This window comes from Psammomys obesus, unplaced genomic scaffold (assembly GCF_907164565.1).
Source record: "Psammomys obesus unplaced genomic scaffold, mPsaObe1.curated_primary_1811, whole genome shotgun sequence".
In the NCBI taxonomy this organism is placed as follows: domain Eukaryota; kingdom Metazoa; phylum Chordata; class Mammalia; order Rodentia; family Muridae; genus Psammomys; species Psammomys obesus.
This window is the reverse complement of record NW_026585504.1, coordinates 57533136-57550812: the sequence shown is the minus strand read 5'-3', so window position 1 is coordinate 57550812 and position 17677 is coordinate 57533136.

Here is a 17677-nt window from a genome sequence, read left to right as displayed (position 1 = left end):
TCTATCTATCTATCTATCTATCTATCTATCTATCTATCTATCTATCTCTCTAACTATTTCAGGGAAGATTTTGCTTGCAATCCTCTGACCTCAGGCTTTCAAGCGCTGGGATTACAGTGAGCCGTCATTCCTGGCTTGCACTTTCCACTAGTATATTGACAAAGGTAATTAAAACTCAGAATAAATCAGGCAATCAGGGACCCCATCCAGGCTCATATCACTTCATGTCAAGTTACAATTCAAAGTCCCTTCCATGTCTGCAGACAAATTCCTACGGGCAGGTCAAATAGACTGGGGCTCCTGCAAGTTTTCCTTCAAGGCCTCAGAGTTGATGAAGATGGATTTTCTCATTGAGAATGAGATATAAAGCAGTCAAGAAAAGTGAAAAAAAAAAAACTCCACATAACACCTGTAACTCTGCTGTTTATGTGGATTTTGACAAAACCAGACACCTGTGTTACTGTGGATGGCCCATTTTCCTCTCCCACAGAGGCGTTTCAACAATAGGAGGTGTGCTGTTACAGTCTTCTAAGTTATTTACTCAGAAAGTGCTCCTGTGGTCATTTTATTCCTCAAATAAACTCCAGTGACATGCCTTAATTCCATTGTAGGTCCTTTGTTTGACTGCAGTCTCTTCAAAATACAAACAAAACAAACAACAACCCCACCTCCAAAACAACAAAAACCCTTTGTGTGTGCATGTGTACAAATGTTGGCTAGAAGAGAATTTCAGCTGTCAACCTTCAGGGGCTGTCCACCTTGTTTTCAAGACAGAGTCTCTTACTTCATCAAGAGGATGTAGATTTTGTTGGAACAATTGGCTGGCAAGCCTCTGGGTCCTTCTGTGTTTGCCCTTCTAGGGCTGGCACTGCGTGCATGCTCAGGGTTTTTATGTGGGCTTTGGTGCTTGTCTTTCTGCTTTGTACTGTAAGTACTTTACCACCAAGCCCCTGTCCCAGCCCACCGCAGGACCTTTGCTATCCCATGAATTTGGCTCTTTTGTCTGCCAGGGACATCTCTATAGAAGGCAATAATTTTGTACGTTAACTTTAATAAACACAGTGGGGATTTCCTCTGGGCCCGGTCCTTGTTTATGAAAGTAGATAATTGCCTTTCTCACAGGGCTGCTGCTAATGTCAGTGCTTAGCACATTGGCTAGCCGTAATAAATGCTCAGTAAATGTTAGCTGACATTAATAATAAATTCATATAGATGACTGGCATAATTAGCATATCAAACACTGGCCAGTGCATCATACCTGCTTCTTTAGCTGAAATTACATTCTTTGTAGGCAAATTGTGCTCCTAAGATGTTTAATCATTTTATTCAGTGGGTAAATACTGCTCCTGTAATTTGATTTACTCTGTAAGATGAACCCAGTGAGTTGTTTTGTCCCGAGATTGAGGCATTGATTTCATGTACCTGAATTGTCAATAAGTGAAGAAAACTGCATGTCGAAGGTTACATATTTGCTCATGGCTAAAGTATTGTTCTTCTAGGTTGTCAGTAACCTAGGATCCATAAACTCAACATAGCGAATTCATAGCTAATGCACTGAAATGTTTCAAAAAAAAAGTTAGCCAGGCATTTTTGCCTCCCTCTTTTTAACCTCCCATCTCTTCAGGATGACATCTAATAGCCTGTATGAAGCCTGAGAAGAGAGACCTCTCTCTCTGTCTCTCTCTCCAAAGGCTGTCCTTACTCACTATGTAGCCAATGATGCCTGGAAACTTCCCCTCCTGAGTATGGGGTTGCAGATGTACTTGGCCCGCTTGGTTCATGGGTTATGCAGTGATGGAGATGGAACCTAGCGTTTCTTGCAATGCAGGGATGAGCTGTGTGTCCAGTCCCAAGAAAAAGAAGGGATTCTTGGGAAGGCATTTGAAGTGGCTCCTTCAGTGCTCCTCAGGCAGAGTCAGCACAGTCAACTAACAAAATCTTTCTGCCCCATCACTGCCCAGCTGCCTCCTCTTCCCTTGATTCCTGGACCAGTGGAGGTGGGTTTTCCTCCCTTTCCACTGGTTCTCCTGGTCCTGGCCCTTGGTTTCCCAAGTAGCTTCTAAAGCAGTGGTTTTCAACCTTCCTAATGCTTCAACTCTTTAATACAGCTCCTCATGTTGTGGTGACCCCCAACCATAAAATTACTTTTGTTGTTACTTCATAACCGTGATTTTGCTACTCTTGTGAATTATAATGTACATATTTTCCTCATGGTCTTAGGATACCCCTGTGAAAGGGTCATTTGACCCTCAAGGGGTCACAACCTACAGGTTGAGAACCACTGTTCTAAAGGGCCAAAGCAAATTCTTCCTCTGTTTACAATGTCTGGTTTTTCAACTCATTGTCATCTTAAAAAAGCCATAGTCTTGCTTCCTTCTGCCTTGGAACGATTAGTCATCTTTTCCAGAGGTGGTGCTTTCGTAGTGAGTGACAAAATGTTACCCCGTGAGGGAAGGGGGGCTTGGAAACCGTGGAAACATGGCCACATTAACATGGATAAGTGCCAGCATTAAAGAGCTGCAGAAGTGGCAGGACACAGCAGATGGTTAATAACTGACATGTCGATAGAGTGTTCAAAGAATTGATGGGGAGTAATGACTAGGAATGCTAACTTAAGGATGCTCTGACAGGAGGAACTGTGGTGAACCGCTCCAGAATGATCAGACAGGGAAAACATGAAAGGGTATGTCAAGGTTTGTGTTAACTGAAGGTTTTATATGGATCCATAATTGCCATAGTGATTATTTCTGCTACACCAGGACCATCTGCTTCCTCAAAGCAGCATCATTTAACATCAAAACAACAGGACTGTGCCCTTAAATTCTTGGAAAATGACTCCCTGATGCCACTGAGAAGGGGAATATTCATCTTGCTCTCTCTATTAGTTTTCTTTCTCCTCCACCATTCTCTCTCTCTCTCTCTCTGTGTTTGTGTGTGTGTGTGTGTGTGTGTGTGTGTGGTGTTTCTTTCATGTAAATATGTGTGTTGGGGTACATGCAGAGTCCAGAGCGTGGCATCTTCTCTATTGTCTCTAGTGTCTTCCTCTATTGCTCCACACACAATGCCTTCAGCACTTGGGGTAGAATCTCTCACTGATCTAGAAACTCGTCTTTTGGCTATTCTGCCTAGCATGGAACTGTGGGGATCTACTTGTCTCTGACCCCATTGTTTGGGTTACAGGCATGTGCAGCCATGTCTGGCTTTTTATTTGGGGGCTGGACATTTGAACTCAGATCCTCAGGTTTACACAGCAAGAACTCTTGCCCACTGAGGCAAAAGTAGATATTTTTGAGGTAATTTGATATACTCCAAATTTCCCATTCTTTTGTCATTTCAATTTCAGCAAGCTCTTCCTTTCTTTCTCCATTCCTCCTTACTTCCCTCTTTTTAAGATCCTCTTACATTTGTCATTTAGTCACAAACCCTAAGACTGCCCCAGCCTTGTGGACCACATTTCTTTTTGTCATTCCTAGCCCAGCAGAGGGACATAATAAAATTTAGCATTTGACTAAATAGTATCACATACTGTCTTATGCACTTTAAAAGTTTTATTTTAAAGTCATCTTCTCAATGGGACCACAAAGGCTTTCATGGAAAATAATAGAGAGCTTTTGCTTCTTTATACTTTATTATTAGTGAGTTATTGGTGTGAGACCATGGTAGTTTGCAGGAGAGATGTCCCCTCTGAGGTCACATGTTGCATACATAGCCTCCACTTGGTGATGCTATTTGGGAAGGCTGTGGGACCTGCAGGAGGTGGAGCCTTGCCAGGGGAGGTGCATCACTGGGAACAGACTTTGAGGTTTTACATCCCAGCACCAGCGCCTGTCTCTTTCTACCTCCAGTGTATGAGGATGTGATCAGCCAGCCTCCTGCTCCTCCACCATGCTTCCCTGACTGTTGGATATCCCAGGCATGTGACCTCTCATTGGAACACGATCCAAGAATGGAGTCGTGTGAGATTTCTGAGCACTGTGAGAACTGCCCAAGAAAACAAGATAGGAGTCTTGTGACCTCAGTTTCTTCAGAACACAGAACTGTTCTTGTGTGTGTCCTAGGCGTAACAGATAGGGCTGAGTTTACTTTAGATTATTGATTATAACTGGCTGTTGTGATTTGTTTATATGCGTCTGTGGAAAAACATGTTTTTGCCAAGTGCAGCTCATCTGCCACGTGAAACTTGCCCTTGTGATAATACACCTTGCTCATGTGACTCCTCTTAACCCTCAGAGTACAACTGTCTGATGCTCTGAGTAAGACTGGCTGTTGCATGAGACTTTAGTTTGCCTCATTTGTCAGCTCCATCATCCCAGGTCACACTACCTCTAGAGCGGTGACAGCCTTTATTCTTCTAGAATTGTGAGCACAAACCAACCATTTCTTCCCTCAGTGGTTTTGGTCAGAGTTTTATCTCAGCAAGGGAAAACTAACTAATACATAGACTGATAGTTACGGGGACATCAGTAAATTTTTTTTTTTTAACCATCACTGTAGTCTCAATAGTGTTGAAAATAGAGGTTGTCTTTTTTGTGAGTGTGTGTGTGTGTGTGTGTGTGTGTGATAATGTATATGTTCGGGTGTACCTGTGTGTGTTCACTTGTGTCCTTCTCTCTCTGTGTGTCTGTGTATGTATATATGTTTGCATGCATGCATGCATGTATGTATGTATGTGTGAATGTATGTGTTCAGGTGCATCTCTGTGTGGGTGTGTGGCTGCACAAACATGCGTGTATGTTTATGGAGGCCAGAGGTCAACCTCAAGTATTATTCCTCAAACACCATCCACCTTGATTTTTGGGATAAGATCTCTCACTGGAACATGAAACTCACTGGTTAGGCAACAGAGTCTGGCCAGTGAGGGCCAGGCATCCTCCTGTGTCTGCCTTAATAGTGCCGGGATCACAAGTGAGTAATAGCTTGTCAGACTTTGTAACAAACATTCTGGAAATTGACCTCAGGTCCCCATGCTCAAATGGCAAGCACTGTACTAGTTTCTTGCTTTTCAGTTTCTGTTTGATTACTTCCTGGTAGAATGGGATGTGTTCTTTACACACAGGTGTATATATTCTTGTGTTTTAGTTCTGCCTCTGAGGGCCATGTTGCTGCAACACAGCATGGGCGATTGTATCATGACAGAAGCATGTTTAAGAGACAATCAAGCAGCATGTGGAAAAGATTATGGGGCTAGTCATGTTTTTGGGATTCTCAAGAGCTGCATTCATCCTTTTTAAGGTAGTGGTCCCTATTTCAGATTTTTGATTTTAAGATTAGAGATGCTGAACCCTTGTGTCCAATTGCTGTGTGAAAACCAGAAGACAATGAATATTTGCATTGGTGAGAAGCAATAGTTTTCAGTGTTCTACCATATTCGTATGTTCTGACAAAATTTGACAATCTAACTAGTCTTTCCTCAAGTAAAGTCTGACAACTTAATTAGCCTATATTTTCTTCACCTGGGTGCGTCTGCGACTCATAGCCTCTCTTTTCCTTTTAAAGCAAACTTCATCTCTAAACTCTTCAGGGCGTCCTAATCTTCTGACACAGTTGTCTTCTATTCTCCAGGGTTTAGGAAGACTTGAGTATCACAAAACAATACATTTATTTGAGAACAAATGGGTGCTTCTATCTCTTGGAGCTTAGTACTGGCTCAAAGTTCCCTTGTTTATTAGTCACTTTCCTATTGCTTTGATAAAAATACCATGAACAATGGCAACTTAAGAGCTCATTTTGGTGTATGGTGCCAGAAGACAAGAGGGGAAGGCATGGCAACACATGGCAGGACAGGATGTTGGCTGCTTCCATTTCATGCACCCACAGGAGCCAGAGAGCAAGAACGGGAAATGGAGCCAGGCAGTAAAACCTCAAAGCCTGACCCCAGTGCTGTACCTCCTCCAACAAGGCTCTACCTCCTAAAGGTTTCACAACCTTCCCGAACCATATCACTAACTGTAGATTGAATGTTCAAATACACGACTTTAAGGGGGACATCTCATTTAAGTCCCTACATTTATGACTTCCCCCAAGCAAGGCAATAAAGTTGGGACTGAGTGTTCAATGCATGAGCCTATAGGAGACATTTTTCATTTAAACCACTGCAGCTCTGGTGACAGGCACTGTTTTGATGCCAGGGCAGCATCCCCAAGCCCCTATCTCACCCCTATGTCTCTCACCTTATGTTCTTAGGATTAAAAAAAGCTCTTTCACACATCCTCTTATCACAATGCCATCTGCTGTGTGGTGATGTGGCTTCCCAAGAGGCAGGACAGGTGGGGCCACCTGATCTTTCAAAATGATAACCTAAGTAAAGGCTCAGGAATTTTGTTATACCAGATTTTTTATGGCACTTTTATACATATTTGTTTAAAAATTTTCCCATTTTCTGTAATTCCCCCTTTCCCCTCTCTCTTTACTTGTGTATATGATATTTACCTGTTTTTTTCTTCCTACTGCTTTTAGAGCCACAGTTCTAGGCAAATAAGACAGCAACTCACCTCCTCTTTATTTCTCATCTCTGGCCTCCCTCCTTGACTTCAGTGTTTGGAACCCTTATTCCTTCAGGCCACATGTATGCATACTTGGTTCTGAGCTGGTGGTGTCATTTTGGAAGGGTATGGAACCTGTGGGAAGTGGAACCTTATTAAAAGAAGCATGGCACTAGCGGTGAGCCTTGGAAGTTTATAGCTGGTATTAGTCAGGGATCCTCTGGAGTCATAAAACTTATTAAAAAATCTTTCTCTATATAAAGGGATTTTATTGGAATGACTTACCGGCTGCATCCCAACTAATCAGCAATTGCTAGCTGTGAATGGAAAGACCAAGAATCTAGTAGTTGCTCTGGCCCACAGGGTTGGGTGTGTCAGCTGATATTTTGTATATGCTGGAAATACCAAAGAAGTAGGCTCCAATTCCAATGAAGAAATGGATGTGCTATCAAGGTGGGGGCCAGCAGGCAAAGAACAAGACCTTCCTTCTTCCAGGCGTGTTTTTCCACCTCAAAATCTGGATCAAATGCATGTTGTATTCCCACCTCAAATGTCTGGACTAGAAAGGGATTTACTCGCTTCAAACCAAGCAGAACATCTCTCACCGGTGTGTCCTCCATTTCCGGATTGTAGTTCATCCAGGTGTAGTCAAGTTGACAACCAGGAATAACCATTACAGCTGATTCATAGGTGTGTTCTCTCTCTGCTTCCTGATTATTGATGCAATATGACAAGCTGACCTCTTTTTTTCAGCTGCTGTGATGAGATAATTCCCTTAAACAGTGAGGCAGGATAAGCCCTTCTTCCTCTAAATTGCCTCTTGTCAGGTATTTGGTTACGGCAGTAAGATGAGCAGCACTGGAGAAAGGAGACTTGCCAAGGCTGGCTGCTAACATTGCAGGTATGTTGAAAGAGCAAAGCAGACAGATAGAAGAGAGGGGAAGAGAGATGGATATTTACCAATCCACACAACAAGCAGAAAGCCTGGTGGCACTTCCCCCACTCCCAAAGCCCAGGATCCAGCATAGGACAGCAAGGCACATCATTGACAAACATGGTCTCTCAGATATGCCTTTTGCAGTGAAAAAACATCTTGACCCATTCAGCGCTCAGAGAAACTATGGGAATGCTGAACATTTTTATATACTCTTAGTCATTAAGGTCAGCAACAGTGACATTACCAGTACTTGCCAGTCACCAAGCACAGATGTGTTGGCACTTCCAAATGCTCTGCACACTTGGAGTCTTCCCGTCAGCAGTTCCTGCTGCCATCTATCCCTACTTCAAATGACGAAGGGAAGGAACAGAGAGGTTCCTTACGGTCACTGTGCTGATGAACTGTGTCCTGTGGGATGTTGTTTGGAAGCCACAAATATTTATTTATTACTTGTTTATTATTTTTGTGTTTATATGCATTGAGGGGGTCCCTATAGGTGTCATGGCAGGTGGAGGAATGATTTGCAAAGAGATGAAAATGAAAACTGATGCCATTAGTTTATTCCCAGAATATTTAAACACAGTAAAATTTGGGAAAAAGTTTCCTGGCTTAACACAATCTCCACTGCACAAGGAGGCATAATTGCATTGAAACTTAACTCAAAGTATGTGTCATTTCTTCCAAGAAGATGAGTTCTTGAGATGGGCCACCTGTTGTGGTAAATTTAGAATGTTTATTATAGCCCTATAATTATTATGGAAGTATTATTTATCATAGTCAACAAAATACACAGACACCTGTTAGATTTTAGATAGCCTTATTTCACTGTGGGTTACACAGATAATTCCACCCATGCTATCTCATATTGCCCAACCCCTAGCCCATGACATCTGCCTTAACCATTTCTATATGGGCTACCTTCCATTTGTAATCTTATAAATACTTGCTTATATTTTTCATTTGATGTTTCTTTCCACACCATTCTCAGACTCCTTTCTCCAAACCCACATGGTTCCTTCCATGATAATCCATCATGGCTTCCTCCTTCCTTCTCTTATTCTGTCTGTCTCCTTCTCAATATCCTCTCTGTCTCCTGGGCCATGAACCTAGGCCATACCTACCCCATCTACCTTGCCCAGGTGTGTCTGTATTTTATTGGTCAGAGAGGCAATTTTTTCCATTTCTTTTTTATTTAATTATTTTTATTTTTATTAATTACAGTTTATTCACTTTGTATTCCCCCTGTAGCTCCCTCCTTCTTCCCCTCCCAATTTCATCCTCCCTCCCTCTTCTCCATCCATGTCCCTCCCAAATTTTGGCTATGAGTATCAGCATCTGCTTTGATACACTGCTGGGTAGAGTCTTTCAGAGACCCTCTGTGGTAGGCTCCTGTCCTGTTCCCTGTTTTCTCCCTTTTCTGATGTCTGTCCTGTTTGCCTTTCTGAGTGAGGATTGATCATCTTACCCTGGGCCCTCCTTCTTGCTTAGCTTCTTTAGGTGTACAGATTTTAGTATGTCTATCCTATATTATATGTCTAATATCCACTTATAAGTAAGTATATACCATGTGTATCTTTCTGCTTCTGAGATACCTCACTCAGGATGATCTTCTCTAGTTTACATGATTTGCCTGCAAATTTCATGATTTCCTTATTTTTCATTGCTGAGTACTAATACATTGTGTAAGTGTACCACAATTTCTGTATCCATTCCTCAGTTGAGGAGCATCTGGGTTGTTTCCAGGTTCTGGCTATTATGAATAAAACTGCTACAAACATGGTTGAGCAAATGTCCTTGTTGTGTACTTGAGCCTCTTTTGTATATATGCCCAGGAGTTGTATAGCTGTGTCTTGAGATACCACTATTCCTAATTTTCTGAGAAAGCGCTAGATTGATTTCCAAAGTTTGTACAAGTTTGCATTCCCACCAGCAATGGAGGAGGGTTCCCCTTTCTCCACAACCTCTCCAGCATGTGTTGTTACTTGAGTTATTCATTTTAGCCATTCTGATGGGTGAAATCTCAGGGTTTTTTTTTTTTTTTTGATTTGCATTTCCCTGATGACTAAATATGTTGAACATTTCTTTTTTTTAATTTTTTATTAATTACACTTTATTCATTTTGTATCCCCCCATAAGCCCCTACCTCCTCCCCTCCCGATCCCACCCTCCCTCCCCTTTCTGCATGCATGCCACTCCCCAAGTCCACTGATAGGGGAGGTTCTCCTCTTCTTTCTGATCTTAGTCTATCAGTTCTCATCAAAAGTGGCTGCATTGTCCTCTATTGTGGCCTGATAAGGCTGCTCCCCCCTCAGGGGGAAGTGATCAACGAACAGGCCAATCAGACCAATCAGATTATGTCAGAGGCAGTTCCTCTTCTCATTACTATGTAACCCACTTGGACACTGAACTGCCATGGGCTACACCTGTGCAGGGGTTACAGGTCTGAAAACTTCTGCAGTATAGACTGTCAAAGCAGATGCTGAGCCTGATGGCCAACTGATGGGCAGAGTGAATGGAATTCTATGTAAGAAGTGGGAAATAGTAAGAGCTGGAGGGGACGGAAACTCTACAAGGAGAGCAACAGAACAAGATAATTTGAACACAGGGAACTTCCCAGAGACTCATACTCCAACCAAGGACTATTCGTTGAACATTTCTTAAAGAGTTTCTCTGCCATTCGATATTCCTCAATTGAGAATTTTCTGTTTAGCTCTGTATCCCATTTTTTAAAATTTTAATTTTATTTTTAATTACACTTTATTTACTTTGTATCCTCCTCTAGTTCCCTCCCTGATTCCCTCCCAATCTGTCCGTTTCTCCCCCTTCCCCACGCATGCCCCTCCCCAAGTCCACTAGTAGGGGAGGGTTTCTTTTTCTTCCTTCTGATCCTAGTCTGTTAGGTCTCATCAGGAGTGGCTGCATTGTCTTCCTCTGTGGCCTGGTAAGGCTGCACCCCCATCAGGGGGAGATGATCAAAGAGCAGGCCAATCAGTTCATGTCAGAGGCAGTCCCTTTTCCCATTACTATGGAACCCACTTGGACACTGCTCTGCCATGGGCTACATCTGTGCAGGGGTTCTAGGTTATCTTCATGCATGGTACTTGGTTGGAGTATGAGTCTCAAGAAAGACCCCTGTGTTCAAATTTTTTGGTTCTGTTGCTCTCCTTTTGGACTTCCTGTCCTCCCCAGATCTTACTATTTCCCACTTCTTTCTTTCATAAGATTCCCTGCATTCTGCCCAAAGCTTGGCCATAAGTCTCAACATCTGCTTTGATAGTCTGCAGGGCAGAGCCTTTCAGAGGCCCTCTGTGGGAGGCTCCTAACTTGTTTCCTGTTTTCTTTTTCTTCTGATGTCCATCCTCTTTGCCTTTTGGGGTGGAGATTGAGCATTTTAGCCAGAGTCCTCCCTCTAGATTAGTTTCTTTAGGTGTACAGATTTTAGTAGGTTTATCCTATATTATATGTCTATATGAGTGAGTATATGCCGTGTGTGTCTTTCTGCTTCTGGGATAGCTTACTCAGGATGATCCTTTCCAGTTCCTGCCATTTACCTGCAAATTTCATTATTTCCTGTTTTTTGTTGCTGAGTAATATTCCATTGTGTAGATGTACCACAATTTCTGTATCCATTCTTCAGTTGAGGGGCATCCGAGTTGTTTCCAGCTTCTGGCTATTACAAATAAGGCTGCTACAAACATGGTTGAGCAAATGTCCTTATTGTATACTTGAGCCTAGGCATATACTTGTGTGTATATGCCTAGGAGTGGTATAGCTGGATCTTGAAGAAGCGCTATTCCTAGTTGTCTGAGAAAGTGCCAGATTGATTTCCAGAGTGGTTGTGCAAGTTTATATTCCCGCCAGCAGTGGAGGAGGGTTCCCCTTTCCCCACAACCTCTCCAGCATGTGTTGTCTCTTGAGTTTTTGATCTTAGCCATTCTGATGGGTGTAAGGTGAAATCTCAGGGTTGTTTTGATTTGCATTTCCCTGATGGCTAATGAGGTTGAACATTTCTATAAGTGTTTCTCTGCCATTTGATATTCTTCTATTGAGAATTCTCTGTTTAGCTCTGTACCCCATTTTTAAATTTGATTACTCGATTTTTTGTTGTTTAACTTCTTTAGTTAGTAAACAGGAAGTGCAGGTTAGCTACTTCTCCAAAAGTAAAAGGACAGAGACAGTTTGCTGCCTGAACATCCACCTAAAAGTTTTACAACCTTGAGCATCATTGTCAGCCTTCTGGCCCCGTATATCTGATAGACATATTTATGAAACAAGAACTATTAAGGACTTGCTTACTCTGTCTCAGTAGAGCTCAGTAGTCGACTTGGCTTGCATTCAGGCTTGCCCATTTTAGATAGAATTCTGTCTGTGGTATAAACAATGGAATTTTTTTTTCCCAGTGGGTTTTGCCACATTTGAAGTCATATCCATATGTAGGTTCTTTGATGCTCATATCTTCTTTGAGGTGGGGGGGGGGGCTGCCAGGAGTTGACCTGCTAGGAGTTATCAAAGAATCATTAAAATATTAAAAAAATCTTAAAGTGCCATATTTTGTAGGTCTCTGAGGATTCTATTTATTTTATTTTTACATCTATCTATCTATCTATCTATCTATCTATCTATCTATCTATCTATCTATCTATAGCATCACATCTCTCTATCCATCTGTTGTACCTAGGAAGCATATTTCTGTGATAAATTAGACTACTATCTGACATGATCATGAGTTGATCAACTAACAATTAACTTGTATTAACTAATATTCTAAACAACCTGCAATAGCAGTTTTAAAAGCACTTGAAATAAACTTTTTATTTACAAATGAGTTGTATGGGTACAATACCTCATATCAGAGTAAAAACATTTATACTTATATATTTGTGAGTGTGTATCAAAAGTAACCTTAAATTTGATTTAAATACCAGTGTATCAAAAATAAATTCATTTTTGCATCAATATACAAAATCCTATACCAATGAATTAAAATAACCTTATTTTAGAATAACAATTAAAGCTTTAAGTTGAAGAGTAGATTCAGCAATCTCTATTTTTTCCTATCATTTCTATATATTTATATAGTCCCCCTTTTTTCTTTACAACCACTTTCTCCTTACCTAATAAGAGAGAGATAGAAAAAAAGAGGAGGAAAGAGAGAAATCGCCTAGTCTAACCTTGTTTTCTCTCTAAGTAAGACCATTAATAACTTATAACCAACCCATTTATAATAACAGGCATCCATTACCCACCCTCCCCCCCCCAAAAAAAAGCAACTAAAATTTAGACACCTCACTTTAAGTGAAATGGGAGGTCATTCTCTTAAGATTGTTTCTTGCTGATTTGGGGGCATAGAAATCCTATCTCGGGGCCCAAAGGAAATCGGGAGAAAATGATGAAGCAATCTAGCAATAACATTTGTGGTCCAGTCTCTAAATGTTGAGAAACTTTAGGCTTTGTAAAAGTCCTGTTCGGAACAGTCTGAAATGCTGGTCGATAGAGATCAGAAGCCTTCTTTGGAGCTGTTTTGGGAGCATGCTCTGATGAGGACAGCAACTGAAGCAGCTGAGGCTGGAACAAGCAGGATGCTGGGGCAGATGTGCCAGCATCTCAGCATCCTGGAGGATGAATCCTGTCAAGATTGATCCAGCATCACTGATGTCTCACTCTTTTGTTCTGAAAACGTATAATTTCTCATAAGCATTACACAGCTCTAAAATTATTAATGTATGAGATACTCAGTGTGCACAGATTAATTAAGGATGTTATGAGCAGAAGAAAGGACATTTTTCTATAAGCAAGTCTGGGTTGTAAACCAAACTGTAAACCAGTTTTATTTATGTCATTTAAAAGAACAGAATGGGAGGCTCCTAACTTGTTTCCTATTTTCTTCTTCTTCTGATGTCCATCCTCTTTGCCTTTCCGGATGGCGATCGAACATTTTAGGCTCTGCCCTGCAGACTATCAAAGCAGATGTTGAGACTTATGGCCAAGCTTTGGGCAGAATGCAGGGAATCTTATGAAAGAAAGAAGTGGGAAATAGTAAGATCTGGGGAGGACAGGAGGTCCACAAAGAGAGCAACAGAACCAAAAAATTTTAACGCAGGGGTCTTTCCTAAGATTTATACTCCAACCATGTACCAGGCATGGAGATAACCTAGAACCCCTGCACAGATGTAGCCCATGGCAGTGCAGTGTCCAAGTGGGTTCCATAGTAATGGGAACAGGGACTGCTTCTGACATGAACTGATTGGCCTGCTCTTTGATCATCTCCCCCTGATGGGGGTGCAGCCTTACCAGGCCACAGAGGAAGACAATGCAGCCACTCCTGATGAGACCTAACAGACTAGGATCAGAAGGAAGAAAAAGAAACCCTCCCCTACTAGTGGACTTGGGGAGGGGCATGAGTGGAGAAAGAGGAGGAAGGGAGGGATTGGGAAGGGAGGAGGGAGGGAACTAGAGGGGGAATACAAAGTAAATAAAGTATAATTCAAAATTAAATTAAATTAAAATTAAAAATGATAAGTTTTGAGGATATTGTACCCTAGGATTTACTGGCAATGTAAGTTGAAGCTGGCTGGAGGCATTTTTATGTCTCAGTCAGTCTTAGAGCCATTCCCATTGTCTCCCATCTGCCTACAGTAGGTTTAATCCTTGGGTTCTTTGACTAAGAAACAGCCTTTTACCCAGGACTTCTCAGGCTGTAAACTTAGATTCAAACTCCACTTTGGGTGTTAATATGTTATGGTAAATTTAGAAGTATGATCTAATAATGTTTATTATTAGCACTATAATTATTATGGTGGTATTATCTAACCTGCTATACCTGCTTTCATAAACAACAAAAGACACAGACACCGGCTAGACTTTAGATAGCCTTATTTTACCTTGGGCTGGGCAGTTATGAGATAATATAGGTGGAATTATCTCTAGCCACCAGCCCATGCCATCTACCTTAACCATTCCTATCTGGGCTGCCTTCCATCCATAATCTTATAAATACCTGCTTATAATTTTCCATGCCATTCTCAGAGTTCTTTTTCCTGCCCCGCATGGTTCTTTCCACAATAACCCATCTAAAAGGCAACATCTGTTTTCACAAACATCTGAGAACTATGGCCTAACTTAAACTCAACACTGACACCCTGGGTAGCTCTAGTCAGTCTTTTAGTGACTCAATGTTCATATGCATGAGACAGAGTTATACCACAGAAGTGCTGGAATTCATGACTCCTTCAGGAACCATGTGGTCCAGTCCTAGGTAGGGGATAGGGGGCTGGTGGTCCCTCTTTCTGCCTTGGACAGACAGCTTCCATCTTGGCTTTTGTAGGGACCTCCAATTGCATCCTTTTAAGGATCTCCAGCCCAGCCTGTGTGGTTGCTACCTGATGATAGTTTCCTCCCCACCACTCATGCTGAGTTGTGTCTCTTCCTTCAGAATCTATGTAGAGAGTACGCATGCTCGGCTGCTTGCCTGCCAGTGGCTGGATTTGTGACTGGTACTAGCTCCAGGTTTAATCTGCTGTGGTTGGGGAATAGAATCCTTTAGTTTGGCTTGTGGCTTCTCAGCAGGTGTGGGAATAGATTTCTGAAGAACGTTTAACAATTTTTCTTATGTATACGTGTGTGTGGTATGCATATTTTGCATGAGTATGTATGAGCATTTTGTGTGTGTGGGTGTGCATGTGTGTGCGTACACATATGCATGGGTACCTTAGATTGACACTGGTTCTGTTCCTTGATTGCTGCTCAACTTATTCATTGAGGCAGGGTCTCTCAGTTTAACCTGGGGCTGGAGAATCAGTGAGTCAGTCAAACAAGCTTGCTCCTAGGATTTTATGCTGTCTAAGTGACAGATAGGTTGTCACCCCCACTCAGCTTTTCCAGAGGTGCAGGGGTTCTGAACTTCAGGGCTCAAGCATGTTCTGCAAGTGCCTTATACACCGAATCATCTCCCAGCTCAGGACAGAGGTTTTGTGGGGAGGGAGGAACCCGGAAGTGGGATGGTGCCCTGTGTGGGTGGACAGATTGAATGACAGCTGGAGTGATCAATGTCTTGTCTCTGGGTCTGTGGTGACTGTGTCATCCAAATGGAATCATGTCCCTCATCAGCAATGCTCATGTGGAGCTTGATGTCGATGGAGAGAACAGGGAGAACAAATATTTTGGAGACAGATTGTAAATGTGCTGATGACCGTAAAATTTGCTCAGTGATCCAGAAACTTCAACAGTAAAGCCATTAATCACAATGTTGTCAGAGTGAAAGAGAAAGGAAGTATGGGAAATCCCTTGGAACTTATTCCACGAAATACCTGTTTCACAATCAGACTACCTGGACCTGGTGATGCAATTATTGTTTTCCCTGAGTGGCATACCAGAGTAGCAGGGAGGGGTCTGAGTTGTCGAGATGAAATTGTTTTCCTTCCAGGCTAGCAGACTGTTCTTCCTTGCATGCATGCCACTATTGTCCCATTATGTCACAGATTCAAAGGTAGGACAGTAAGATAATGTTAAAATAGGGTAGCAGGTCCAGGAACTCACCCTCAGATTGCATGGCAGCCTGGGAGGAGCAGTGATGCTTCTTTCTTCTTTCTTTCCTTCCTTCCCTCCTCTTCTTCCTTTCTTTCTGTATGGGTCATGTGTGTGTTTGTATGTCACGTGTATGGGAATGTGCATGCAGAGTCTTGAAGTTGATGACAGATGTCTTCATTGATTGGTCTCTACTTTATTTACTGATGCAGGGTCTCTTTGAACCCACAGCTCACCAATTCTTGATAGTCAAGCTGGGAAGTTCACCTCAAGATCCCCAGTCTCTACCCTCTGAGTGCCATGATTTTAGTCAGGCTGCTATGCCTGCTCAGCTTTTACGTGGATTCCGAGGAATCTGATCTCTAGACCCCCATCCTCATGCTTGTGAGGCAAGCACCTGGTTCATTGGAGCCATCACCCAAGCAGCACCTTCTTTTTTAAATTAATTAATAAATTAATTTTTTATTAGTTACATTTTATTAACTCTGTATCCCAGCTGTATCCCGCTCCCTCATTCCCTTCCAAACCCTCCCGTCCTCCCTCATCTCCTCCCTGCCCCTTTCCAAGTCCACTGATTGGGGAGGACCTCCTCCCCTTTCATCTGACCCTGTTTCATCAGGTATCTTCAGGACTGGCTGCAAAGTCCTCCTCTGTGGCCCAGCAGGGCTGCTCCTCCCTTTGGGGGTGGGGATGTCAAAGAGCCAAGCAGCACCTTCTTGATTTATAAATAGTACATTGTCACCTTCTATATGCCCCAGGATACCTCTGAATGAGCCCAACACAAAATTATGGATTTACTTAAAGCATTATGTGATTAAAAATTAAAAAAAAACCCAACCAAACCAAACCAAACCAAACCAAACCAAAACCCCCAAAACCTCTACTTAAGTGTTCCCAAGATGATGGCAATGTTTGTGTCCAAAGGCAGAGCATGCCTGTATACTTAGGTATTTTACTTCTTTTCCGCATCCTCCCAAAATATAAATCCACAGAGGACAGGACTCTTTGTTGGTTGATGAAACAGTACTTTGTAACTGGCTGTGCTCAGTACAGAGCTCTATCATGTACAGATGCTCTTTGACTTACAGGGAGATTATGCTCCAATAAACACAACAGAAATTGAAAATCCCACAAGATCTGTCTCAGTCGCCTAAACTCCTTGCAGTCAAGGGGTTGGGGGCAAGGGGTCTTCTGAGATTTTTTTTAATTAATCAAAGTTGTTCTGTGACCATTTCATATATGCATATATGTATATATATATACATATATATACATATATGAATATTTCTCAAAATACATATATATATATGTATTTTGTATGTGAGTTTGCGTGTGTGACACTGTGGAAGTGAGAGGTAAATTTGGGGGAGTCTGTTCTTTCCTCCCACCGTGTGAGTCCTGGGGAATTGAATACAGGTTGTTAGGCTCGGAGTTAGGCACCATTACCAATGAGCATTTCATAGCTCTTACCTGGCACAGGTTTGTAGCGCTGGGTGTAGACTCACTGAGGAGTTTTCCAAGACTTTCATGACTTTGGGATGATTTGGGAGCTCTGTTGTCTAATATACATGGAGAAAGTCTTCCTACCCACTTACACAACCATGGACACATATATACCCAGACGTGTTCATGCATGCATGCACACACACACACACACAAATTAAAACTTCCAACAAAACAAAGCAAAGCAAAACAAAACAAAACAAAACAAAACAAAACAAAACAAAACAAAACA